General features: G+C 48.0%; 1 protein-coding gene across 1 annotated transcript in view; it reads left to right on the forward strand.

Annotated features, from left to right (window-relative positions):
- Window positions 1-13100, forward strand: part of LOC116085401 (putative mitochondrial import inner membrane translocase subunit Tim8 A-B) — a 62311-nt gene that overhangs the window by 23497 nt on the left and 25714 nt on the right. The window lies entirely within an intron of this gene.

Genomic DNA, 13100 nt, shown 5'->3' on the forward strand with positions numbered 1-13100 from the left:
GGGGCTCCCATGGGGAGAGCCAGCTCAGGGCAGAAGCATGGGGCTCCCATGGGGAGAGCCAACTGAGGGCACACTGCTCTCTCAGTTGCCTAGGCTAGTTTTGAACTCACTCTAGGCAGTACCCTAGGCAGGCACTGAATTTGTGATCCTCCTGCCTCAGCCTCCTGAGTAGCTAAGAGTACAGAACTGAGCCACCAGACTTGTCCATTTTCTTAGATCATCACCAAGAAATAAACAGAACTAAACTCTCAGGAACCCGTGACCAGGAAATGCCTCCTGACAAGACACCATATCCACTCATCACTGGGATATTACAACTCTGCCAAACACTTCAGATGGGCTCCAGGATCTGGCCCATAATGTGAGTGAAGGACTTTGGCAGCATTGCAACTGCACGAATCCAATGACATATGAAGCTGGGAATCCAGGCAGGGACAACCTGGTCTATGTGCCTGCCATGTAGCCACCACCAGAGAACCTTTTACACATCAAAAATAAGTTAATAAAGATTACCCCAGAGCTGAGCACAGTGGTGGTAGAATACCATCCCTTTAATCCCAGCACTCAGGAGGCAGAAGCATGTGGTTCTGATTTGAGGATAGCCAGGCCTACAGAACAAGTTCTAGGCCAGCCAGTGGTACAAAGTGAGATTTTTGTCTCTAAAAGTTACACCCCATGTCCATCCAGGGTGGGGGTGTTAGTGCCAGAGAGACAGATCAGCACTTGAGATCCCTTTGTGGTTCACGTAGAGGTCCTAAGCTCCATTCCGCATATCCATAAGGCAGTTCACAACTATGCATAACTCTAGTTCCAGGGATCCGATGCCCTCTCCTGACCTCTGTTGGCACCAGGCATCACACGGCGTACCGATGTACATAGAGCCAAAATTCATACACATAAAACTAAAAAGTAAATCTTTTTTAAAAAAACTCGTCAGGCTGGGGAGATGGCTCAGTGACTAAGGCACTTGCCATCCAAGATTGAAATTCAGATCTCAAATACCCGAGTAAGAAGTAAAGCACAGTGGCTTGTAGCTCTTGCAAAGTTGTTGTGATAAAAACTGTGACCCAACCCAACTTGGAGAGGAAAAGGTTTACTTCATCTTACACTTTATAGTCACCAAGCAGGCAGGAACCTAGAAGCACGAGCTGAAGAAACACTGCTCTCTGGCTCTCTCCTCATGACGGGCTCAGCCTGCTTTCCTAGACATCTCTGGACTGCCTACCAAGGATGGCACTGCCCACTGTGGGCTGGGCCCTCCAACATCACTCACTAATCAAGACAATGCCCAGGGTTGCCTATAGGCCAGTCTTGTGGAGGCATTTTCTCACCGAGGTTCTCTTTTCTTCAGATGACCCTAGTTTATGTTGCAGCAGTGAAGGTGGCAGTGTGGTGTGTGTGTGTGTGTGTGTGAACTTGATAAAATAGTGCAACTTTTAAACTATGTATCAAACATCTTTCTGGGGTTTTATTTAATGTTCCCATCTGATATTCGTCTTGATGGTTCTCATTCTCCCAACATCCTAGACCCAAACAAAGTTCCACAAGCCTCAGTATAAGATGCCTGGCTCTTCCCATCTACATGTCCCCTGCTTTGCCTTGACCTCTGGAATGCTAGAAGCCTGGGGTTCATCGCACAAAGCACCATGATCCCTGACAGTGTTGTCTGGATCCTGCTTAGCAGCAAGGGCATCCTCTCTGCTCACAGAAAGACAGTGGCCACAACGAATGCTTATTGCCTTCAAATAGCTGTTCCCTGGGTACAGTTCAGGATGTCCCGTGTCATGATGAAAGCTAGATAGACAAGTCCATGAAGACAGAAGCAAAGATGGAGTAGTCTAGCCATGAGCCGTGGAAATCCCAGGCTCTCCAGAAGCTGGATGAAACAGGAAGCATCATCCCCAGGGGACCCGGAGGGGGCATGGTCCTTTTTTATTTTATTTTATTTTTTTAAGATTTCTTTATTATTAAATCTAAGTACACTGTAGCTGTCTTCAGACACACCAGCAGAGAGCTTCAGATCTCATTACAGATGGTTGTGAGCCACCATGTGGTTGCTGGGATTTGAACTCAGGACCTTTGGAAAAGCAGTCAGTGCTCTTAACTGCTGAGCCATCTCTCCATCGGGAGCATGGTCCTTGAGTTTAGAACTTCATCTCCCAGGACAGTGGGAGATGAAAGTCACTTTAAGCCACCCTGTTTGTGGCATATTGTTATTGGCAGCTGTTAGAACTTCCTCAGCACATCATCTACCACTTTTCCGCTGGCAAAAACCACAGGTGTTTACATTCAGATTAGCATTGCTATAGAGGTCTGAAAATCTCGCCTTGTTTATGTTTAATGTCTCATAACGTTGAAATTGTAATTTACTAATTGTTTAACAAGGTATTAAATCACAAATGTGTTTACCCCTCACTCCAGTGCTGGTCTCTCTGTATTTTGATACAATAATTCATCTACTCTGTTTTACTTTAGGCATTTACAAACATTATCCCAAGAAAAGGTCCCATTGGATTTACCAGAGCTCTGTCCACACATAATACAGCTCTCACCTCAAAGAGAATAAGAGATAGCTACTTCTGGAGGCAAGCATGAGTGCCTGAGGCCTGTGAGGGTAGATTCAGGTTGCCTCAAATACCTGTGCATACATAGCATAGAAGAACAGTTTCATGTTCTCATAAGAACAGGAAATCCATTGGTGGAGGCATTGGTACACAGGTTACAGCAAAATGGAGCATGTCTGTTGTGGGCCTCACCATGCTGAAGGGAGCGTGGCATGCTCTGTCATGACATTCTCAACCTTTAGGACAATGTAGGCCTATGGTCTGCTCATACATCCCAAAGGCTTCACTGGGAGGTCGCAAGGGTATTATGTCAGACAGATCTGCAATGAGTGGCAGCTAAAGGGACCAAAGTCAGCCCAAGATAACCTAGCAACATCTCATCTCTTCACAGTCATGAAGTTCTGACCAGCCCTTAGCCTGCTTGCGGAATCTTTAACAGAAATGTGGCCTTTGGGGAGGAGGATCCTTACAAAGAAAACCCAAAGGGGCCCATCCTCGGCAGCCTGGGATGCAGTACCACATCTGAGCAGAAGAGGGCACCCGAGGATCTGTGCAAAGTGTGGTTCTTCCCCCTCTTAAAGCATTTCACTCCACCACAGTTACAGAAATGTCCTCTCTCTCAATTCAGATCACTCTTAGAACGTGCTGTGCTCAAAATGTGGAATAACCTTCAAGCCTGCTATCCTGTTTACTTGTTGAACTAAATATTTCCTACCATTTTCCCCAACGGTTGCATGAGCATTTGGTACTGAAGTTGTTTCAACCCAAAATATCTTCTAGCTGGAGCTACTTGTAATGTCTAAGTTCTGTAGGACAGTAGGCAGCGTGCACAAGGAATGAACTGGGGCAGTGGTTCTGTGGGCAAACTGCTTGCTGCCCAAGCATGAAGACCTGAGTTTGCATCTCCAACACCCACGTAAAAGCCATGTGTAGTGAGTGCCGTGGTGCCCGGAACCCAGCACTGGGAATATTCTGATCCCAAGGGCTTCACCTGCCAGCCAGTGTAGCTGAAATAGTGAGCTCCAGGTTCAGTAAGAGACCCTGTGTCAGAAAATACAGTGGAGAGCTATAGAGGGCAGTCAGCATCTAGTCTTCAGATGTGTATCCCAAGCAAGTGCACCTGAAAACACACACACACACTCACACACACACACACAGTAAGAGCGGGAATAGCCTAGAGTTGGGGTGCAGTAGCTCAGTACTTGGATGTGTGCTTAATATAGGCTTTTAAGATGTGATGTTCAGGACTGACCCCACCATGTGAGACGCTGCGATCCAAACCCAGGTTGTGGTGGTTTGAATGCAAATGGCTTTGACAGGCCCTTGGGGAGTGGTACTATTAGGAGGTGTAGCTGTGTTGGAAGAAGTGTGTCACTGGGGGTGATCTTTGTGGTTTCAAATACTCAGGCCAGTTCCAATGCCACTCTGTTTTCCTGCTGTGTGCAGACCCAGATGTAGGACTCTCGGCTCCAATCCAGCACCATATAAACCTGCATGCCACCATGACAATAATGACTAACCCTCTGTACTGTGAGCCAGCACCAATTAAATATTTCCTTACAAGAGTTGGCATGATTGTGATTGGAGAGATGGTTCAGCCATTAAAAGCACTGGCTGCTCTTCCAGAGGTTCTGAGTTCAAATCCCAGCACCGACATGGTGACTCATGGCTGTCTATAAAGGGATCTGATGCCCTCTTCTGGTGTGCAGGCATACACACAGCAGAGCACTCACACATTAATTAAAAAATAAACTTTAAAAAATTGCAAGAGATTAAAAAAGAAGAAGAAATTAAGAGTTGCTGTGGTCACGTTGTTTCTTCACAAAAGCAGAAACCTTAACTAGGCCACAGGTCTTCTGCAAGAGCAGCTGGCGCTCCTAACCATTGAGCCATCTTTTCACCCTGTTAACAAAACATTAAAAGAGAAACATCCCGTTGCTTATAAATTGTTATCAACAAAAATACGGGGTGACTGATGGAAAGGGAAAAGGGTAGGTAGATTTTAATGAGCTATAAAATGTGAAGAGAAGATTCTAGGAAGGAGGTATAATGGACGCTCACTGTAAGATTCCCTCAACTTTGTTTGGGATTATTCAAAAGTAAAGTGCGCCAGTTCCTTCCACAATTAATGTGCAGCCATGGCTCCTGGCTAGGAACTACTGGCTTTGTCGGTCATCTGCACCCTTTAATAAGTAGGTAGAGTGAAGGTCTGAACCTGAGTGGACTTGGCCAGGCTCACTGCCCTTGGTGATGTGCCTAGTTCATGTGTCATTAACAACAGATCAGTGACGAGATCAGGCACCACAGGGTACAGAGGGCGATCCAGCACTCGGCATAAGCACATGTCTGTGGTCTCCCATAGAAGTGAGGGGACAGGGTGTTTATACACTGTCTGTTACAGTTTGGGACTTGGTCCGCAGGTGTGGGGAGCTTGGTGTCCAGGTAGGGCCACTGTTTTGTGGGTTCTAGAAACTTCCTGCGGTGGAGTTTAGTTGGGGGGAGTAGGTCTCTAGAGGAGGGCTCTTGGATAGTGTCTTGTCCCTAACCACTTCCTATTCCTCTTGTTTCCTGTCTCCGGTGAAGTTAAACAACCCTCTTCTACCACAAGATTCTGTTACAAAGTTTCTACCCGAGCACCTGCGACCAAGGCAGCACGGCCCAAACTCTCTGAAACTGTAAATGAAAATCTTCCCTTTTGCCTTTAAGTTGTTTATGTCAGCATTTCCGCACACACACACACACACACACACACACACACACACACACACCCCACAAAGGGAACTCACACTCTGACCTCTGCCACACACTGGTTGTGAAGTTGACCATACCCCGGCACCCACTGTGTTCATGGCCAGTGAGAAGCACAGAAAAAAAAAAGACAATATGCTGGGGGTTACAACTTGGCTGGTGTGCCCTGGGGTGAGTGGAACAAAGGGACAGAGACAAGCCAGTGGCCTTGTTTACCTCAGGGAAGAAATGGCTCCTGGCTAGATGGGGCACTTGGGGGCTCTCCAGGTCACTGTGTGGTATAGGGTGGGACAAACGAGCAGATAGCACACACGTGCCACTAGATGATCAGAGCATGGAGCCGTGGAATCCCTCAAGGCGAGGTGTCTGGCATAGGACAATCTGTAGAGAGCAGAGGCTGGTTTGTGGTGGCCTGGAGCTCGGCTGGGGGAGAATGGGACCTGCAATGGGCAGAGGGATCCTCACAGGCTGGATGGTGTGGTTATGGTTGCAGGCGTCTAGCTGTAACAGAAACTCACTAAGCGTGAACAGATTGTGTGCCAGGGTATAGTCTTGCTTAAATGTGTACCCTGAGAAAGGGAGGCTCAGGACTACTTGGGTCCCAATTACCGAGCTGTAGTCACCAGCCGACTACGACTTTCAATAGGCTCATAATCTGTGTCCAAGTACTCTTTTCTGGTGGAAGTCCCCACAACAGTTTGGAGGCCCCAGAGATATCCCCAGAGATTGGACTCTGATGCTTAGGGGCCTCAGGACCCCCAGGAGTAGGGAAGAGTGCACTGTCTAGAGAGGACTCCTAGGGGTTGTGCACCCTGACGGTGTTCCAGGGCCCTAGGAAAATCCTTTCTGACTGGTCTCTGCCAAGTGCTCCAGAGGTTCCCGACTATGCCACCCAAATTTGAAAGTCATGTTGTCTGCACACCTCTGGAGGTAAGTTTGGTCTGTAGTAGGTGCCATCTGGTTAGGACACACAGAAGAGATCAGATTCAACCACAGGGTCCAAGCAAGACCTCACTGAAACCCCTTAGTTAAGGGAATGAATGCTTGGTGGCTGCCCACGGTTTGTCTAGTTATGGCTATTGTCTGCTTGTCTGCTTATCTCCGTCACTTTAAGTCAGTTTGTTGTCTATGCCAAAAGCCCTCTTTGAAACATATGTTTTTAGTTTGTAAGCTAGAGGACAGTGATTATGGTGTCTGTTTCTCACCAGGAGAACACCTGTGTCCTTTGTGAACCCAGATTGCCTTCATCTGAAGTAGGATGTCTGCCTGAGGGGTCGATCCTTAGACTCCCAGGTGTTTAAGTTCGTCATGAATGTCATGACCAGCTCTTCAGAACACCCTGACCAGTTCCCCTCTGCTACTTACTGGCTAACCCCTGTCCTTCATCCACCCCCATCCCTGGAAGTTAGGGTCCCAGTCAGAAGATATGGAGAAACCAAAAGTACCACCAGTTCTTCATGCTCCGACCAAAGAGATGGAAACTCTCCCTTGTTATGTCTAGACCTTTGGGAGGTGCATGGGAGGCCAGGAAAGATGGACTCCTCAGGAGAGACGCCAGGGGCAGACTACTACACGTGGCTCCCCTTCTCCCCACACTCAAGGAGCGGTTCCACATACGGGAAGGCAGGCATGCACATAGGAGGGGGAGGAGACTTCCCAACTCTGTTCATGGTTGATGTCACCTTATCTATCAGTGACTTATGTAATTGGAAGACTCAAAACCCTCCCTTCTCATAAGGGCAAAGTCATGGGCCCTTATCAGTCTCTTGGAAACTGTCGTTTAACAGCTGGATTGACTGTCAGCAACTCTGGGACCACCTTGTTCACAGCCCGCTGAGAAGTAAGTAAAACAGAAAACTGGAAAGAGGAAAACTGGCTCAGGGCCTGGGCTGGGGAATCTCTGTCAGACAGCAAAATCCCCATAGAGTCCACCCAGGCTGATTGGAACCCCCAGTGTCACTGAAGTAGCTTGAAGTGCTTTTCACGAGACACTATGAAACACTAAAAGCGGCAGCCAGAAAAACCACCAGTCTGCCCAAGGTCAGTCAGGTTACTCAGGGACCTGAAGAATCGCCACTGGGGGTCTGCAAAGCTCTGTGAGACATGTCAGGTTTTCACCCCTGCCAATACAGGTTCCCTCAAAACCCAGTGAGCCAGCTGCCTTTGTCATGCAGCTGGCTCAGACATAAGGAGAGTGCTCTAGAAGTCAGAGGAATCTGAGGGAATGGATCGCTTTCAACTTTTCGGAATTGCTCAGAAAGGTACAACTGAAGTTTATCCCAAGACAGACAAAGAAATTCCCAAGTGTCAATCACTCTGAGGGAAACAGGAAAGGAAATAGGGGGATAGGCCAGGAGAAAGGGAAAGAAAGCAGACCAATGTGCCCATCGTAAGCAGAAGGCCACTGGAAGAAAGAAAGGAAAATTAAAACAAAAGCTTCAGCTAACGGAAACTGACCAGGCCAGGGCTCCACATACTTAGGCCCTGGGAGCAACAGGGTGGGGATAGACCTGCTAACTTCCTGATAGATACTGGGGCAGCCCACTGTCTTCCCAGAACCCCTTGCACCCCTCAATTCCAAGAGACCAGTGTAAGGAGAGGTAGGCAAACTGCCTGTTCTCTATGGATGACCTCCTCAACTGTAGACTAGGATAAGGTGCTGTCACTTATTCTTTTCTGGTTATGCCAGGCCACCATACACATTGATTGGGAGGGACTTACTGCAAAAACTCAGAGCCACAGTCTCTTTTGGGGAGAACTCAGCTAGTCTAGCTCTGAACTCATGCCAAGCTCCTACCAACACTCTGGACACTTGTTCTCTACCTGGGAAGCAGCTCGTGACAGGAGGACTCGGCCACAAGGAAAGATGAACTACCTTCAGGCTACCTACAGGAACTTAAAATAAGGTACCCTGCTGTTTGGGTACAACCCACTATGCTTAGCAGCATACCAGCTGCCCATCATAATTTAGCTATTAAGTTCTGCAACAACAGTGGGGGTTAAACAATCCTAGACACCAAGCAAGGAATTGGCAAACACGTGAGGGAGACAGGAGTTCACTCACTGCCACTCTTATGGAACACTCGCTCGCTTCCTGCAGGGGGATGGTTCTGTGCATTGTGCATTCGGATGCTGATTACTGTGCCCAGAGACCTGGGTGCAGTCTGGACACTGCACCATCAAGCATCTCCTGTCTCATTGTTGTGTGGAAACTGTTTTCCATCACCTCTGATTGGTGCACAGAACCATCCCCCAACAGCTGCCCTTAGAAAGGAAGATCTAGCCAGGCGGTGGTGGCGCATGCCTTTAATCCCAGCACTTTGGAGGCAGAGGCAGGCGGATTCCTGAGTTTGAGGCCAGTCTGGTCTACAGAGTGAGTTCCAGGACAGCCAGGGCTACACAGAAAAACCCTGTCCCAAGGGGGAAAAAAAAAAAGAAAAGAAGATCTAAACTGACCTAGATCTACAGGATGCTTTCTTCTGCCCCCTGTTGGCCCTGGCTAGCTAATGCATGTCTTTTCAATGCCAACCCAGAGGGTGCATATACTGTCAACTAACATAGACTTGGCTGTCCCAAGTGTTCAAGAAACCACCTACATTGTTTGAGGAATCCCGAGTGCAGATCTGTTGGAATTTAGACAAAAGTATCCAGAATGCACCCTGCTCTAGTAATGTAGATGGCCTCCCCTCCCCCACTGGTTTCAACCAGGAAACTTAGTGTGGATACTGAAAGCCCCCTCCCAGCCCCTGGAGCCTCTTTGGATGGGACACTATCCAGTCACCATCACCACCCAATGCTGTCAAGGCAACTGCTCCTCCCTTGGATTCATCATTCCCAGCTAAATAAGACCACAGAGGCTGACAGACCAGTGGACTGCCACCCTGAACCTCTGACCTGGATCCCTTAAATGTGGGTCTCGTATGTCTTTCTTTCTCCCTGGAAGGTGGGCTTACAACCCCCATCGGTAGGAAATCTGGACTTGGGACTGAGAAAGACAGGAAATGCGAAGATTCTCTTCAACCTGACTTCGGGTGGCCGAGCTGTTTTCCAGGTGGACATCTGTACCCTCGGCGACCCTCCCTCCTAGGGTCATGGATGAAGAGAGGGATCAAAGAGGGTGGGTTGTGCCTCTTTCTTCCTGGAGAGGGAGCTTAAGATGCTTCAGCACTGTGCCTGTCCTGCAAACGGTCCATCCTACTGTCAAGGAAATGGGAATTATCACTGTGTGGCTTCAGGTGACCCTTATATCCAGATAAAAAGAGAGAAACCCCCTTCAGCCTCTAACACTGGAAGATGTAACCGTCATGACCGTTAAGGGCAAGGCCTGGACTGGTACAGGCATCCACCATTGTGCTGCAGGAAAAATCTTGCATTATACCATTGGAAGAGACCCAAGGTATTCATTTACTATCTAGAAAAAAAAAATACCCACTTCCATCAGGCCCAATTTTGGTATGTCCATCCCAATCCCAAAAGAGGACCAAAGCTCTAGAGACCCTACTCTACTTCTACATCTGACTGACTACCAGAGATCCTAGTACTCACTCACATCCCCAGTGGAGTAAAATCTTTGATAGTATAAGAAGGATCAGGAGGTGTTGGCTTGTTGGAGGAAGTGTGTCACTGGTGGTAAGCTTTTGGAGCCCAAGCCAGGCCCAGTGTCTGCCTCTGTCTCTCTCTCTCGGTGTCTCCCCCATCTCTGTCTCTCTGTCTCTCTTTCTCTTCCTCTCTCTGTCTCTCCCTCTTTGTGTGTGAGTGCATGTCCCTAGCTCTCTCCATCTGTCTGTGTGTGTGAGTGCATGTCCCTAGCTCTCTCCATCTGTCTGTGTGTGTCTGTCTCTCCCTCTCCGTCTCTCTCTGACTCTGTCTTTGTGTGTGTCTATCTCTCTGTCTCTGTCTTTATGTCTCTCTCTGTGTATCCCTGTCTCTCTATCTCTCTCCCTCTCTTTCTCCCCCTGTCCCTCTATGTGTGTCTCTCTGTCTTTTCTTTGTCTCTCTGTCTCTCTCCCCCTTTCTGTTTCTCTGTGTGTGTCTCTCTGTCTCTTCTTTGTCTCTCTCTGTCTCTCTCCCCCTTTCTGTCTCTCTGTCTCTTCTTTGTCTCTCTCTGTCTCTCTCTGTCTCTCTGTCTCTGTCTCTGTCTGTCTCTGTCTCTCTGTCTCTCTCTCTCTGTCTCTGTCTGTCTCTGTCTCTCTGTCTCTCTGTCTCTCTCTCTCTCTCTCTCTCTCTCTCTCTCTCTCTCTCTCTGTGTGTGTGTCAGGATGTAGTTCGCAGCTACTGCTCTAGTGCCTGCCTGCCACCATTCCTCCCACCATGGTTAAAATGAACTAAATTTCTAAAACTCAGCAAGCCTCCAATTAAATGCTTTTTTTTCCCCTAAGTTTTCTTGGTCACATGTCTCTTCACAGCGGTAGGACAGTGATTAAGACAGCCCCATTCCAGTCAAAGCCCCTCCTTCCATTCTAGACAAGTTATGAAAGATCCATTGCCTTTTACACACTTCAGACTTGGGCTTAGGGGAGGACTGCTAGTTATGTCCGGATCCGCTGCCACCTTACTATATAGGAGTAGAGCCCAACGTTCTCTCAGGTTGGGACTCTACAGATGTGAGTGTAAAGAACTTAAAACTACTTTAGGAGACCAGCAAGGAAACAGCTCCTACATCATGTCTTCACAGTATAATCTTGCTTCCTCATCTTATACTGAGATTTTCTCAAACATCCAGCAAACAGATGCTAGCTTAGAGGGCCACATATTCTTTGATGCCCCTGAATATCTTGCTTGCTTATACTTAAGCTTAGACTAAATGTGCCTCTCTCCCACTCACTGGAAAGCTATAATCCCACTCTGTGTATGCTGGTCTGTCATCCCCAGGTACGTGTTTATAACGGAGAAGCAGGGAGAGCTCATATAAGATAAATGAGCTCCAATTTTTGTCCTGATCCTGGTGTAGTTAGTGCACCTCCGCCTTAATTGTTGGGAACTCAAGCTCCCAGATAGATGTAGACCCAGGCCATTTGGAGAATTGTATTTCCAGGCTGGAAAGCCAAGTCCACTCCTTCTTAGAAGTAGGCCTGCAAAACCCGAAGGGGGATGGACCTTTTTGTGAAACAGGGAGGTCTTGGCATGGCCTCAGGAGAAACTTGTTGCTTCTACGCTAATCGGCCTAGAAACACCAGGGAAAGCCTGGCAATGGCCAGAAGTAAAGGGGACAGAAAAGGAGACATTGAAGTAATATAAAGGGGACAGAAAGGAAGACATTGAAGTAATATAAAGGAGACAGAAAGGAAGACATTGAAGTACTATAAAGAAGACGGAAAGGAAGACATTGAATCCAATAATCAGCATCCATCCCTATTTTCCTGGTCACCTTGGCTGACCACCCCAGACTCTACCATCACCTGCCCCTTAATCCCCCTCCTAGCCCTGATTGTTGGCCCTTGTAACCTTAACAACCTGGCTACCTATTCTAGAAAAAGAATCAGTTCAGTAAAACTTGTAGTCCTAAGGGTACAATCTAATTGTCTTTCCCAGGATGAGTCTACCATCTGACCCATTCCCATAGGACCCACAGAGAATGTGATGAGGACTTTAAGTCGATGTGGCAAGTCCATCCTGGTACCTCAGATGCGCTTTATCTCATAAGGAGGAAGTTAAGGAAAAATTCGAGGGTCTGACGTGGGCTCTTCTCTGGGGCCAGCCTGGCCTCAGTACCTGCTAATCGTATATTTTGGCTTTTATAACTATCCGCTTAGCTTGCAGCTGTGGGCAGGGAGCCTCGGGGACTTCCCACTCAGGATGTGGGCCCCAAGAAAGGCCTGGAACTGCACTTGGGTCTCGAATACTCAGGTGTACTCACCAATTGACTGAAATAGATTTTCGGTTAGCTCATAACTGTACATGAGGCCTTCTCTGGTGGGAACCCAGCAACATTAAAGCAAGCGATGTTCTCATTTTCACTACCCTGATGCCGGAGTTACAGGCACACTCAACCGTGCTGAACTCTGTGTGCAGAGTACAGAGTATGTGAACCCAGGTCTTTACGATTGCGCAGAAAGCTTCCCTATCCACCCAGCCATCTCTTCAGCCCTAAGAGTTTTGTCTTTAAATGGAGATGTTTCCTTTTTATTTATTTATTTTTTGAGATGGTTTCATGGAGCCCAGAGTGGCCTCAAATTTGCTGTATAGCTGAGGATGACCTTGAATTCCCAATTGTCCTGTATTCTAAGTTGCTGGGATTATAGACGTGTATACTACTATACCCTGTTGAGAGTGGAGAGACTGCTTGTAGTCAGGCTAGCAGCCATCATTGTCTCTGTGTGTGATGCAGCCATGCAGTCAGGCAGGGGGAGAGGGGACATGCAGCCAGGCAGGGGGAGAAGGGGTGTGATGTCTAATGCCTGTAAATCAGCCAGATACAGTGTCAGAGTGAATCCAGCTTTGTTTCTGAAAATGTACCAGACACCAATGGCTATGAGCTGGATAGGTCATCTACCTAGTGTGGGTGTTCTCTAGAGGTCAAGGGAGGATCTGATGCACTTATTACCCAGTTCCAAGAGTACAGTGTTCTTATTAGCACTCTGGGGCATTAACTCCAGTGATTGAGAGTCATCCAAACAGAAATGGATGGGGGAGAGCATCCAAATCCCAGGGCACTCTGTAAAGCAAGTGTGACTGCTCAAATGAATAATGCAGCAGTGCTAAGAGAGGGGCGTGCAGCTAGGCAGGAGGAGAGGGGGCATGCAGCCATGCAGCCAGGCAGGGGGAGAGGGGGTGTGCAGCCAGGCAGGG

Source organism: Mastomys coucha, unplaced genomic scaffold (assembly GCF_008632895.1).
Source record: "Mastomys coucha isolate ucsf_1 unplaced genomic scaffold, UCSF_Mcou_1 pScaffold9, whole genome shotgun sequence".
Taxonomy (NCBI): Eukaryota; Metazoa; Chordata; class Mammalia; order Rodentia; family Muridae; genus Mastomys; species Mastomys coucha.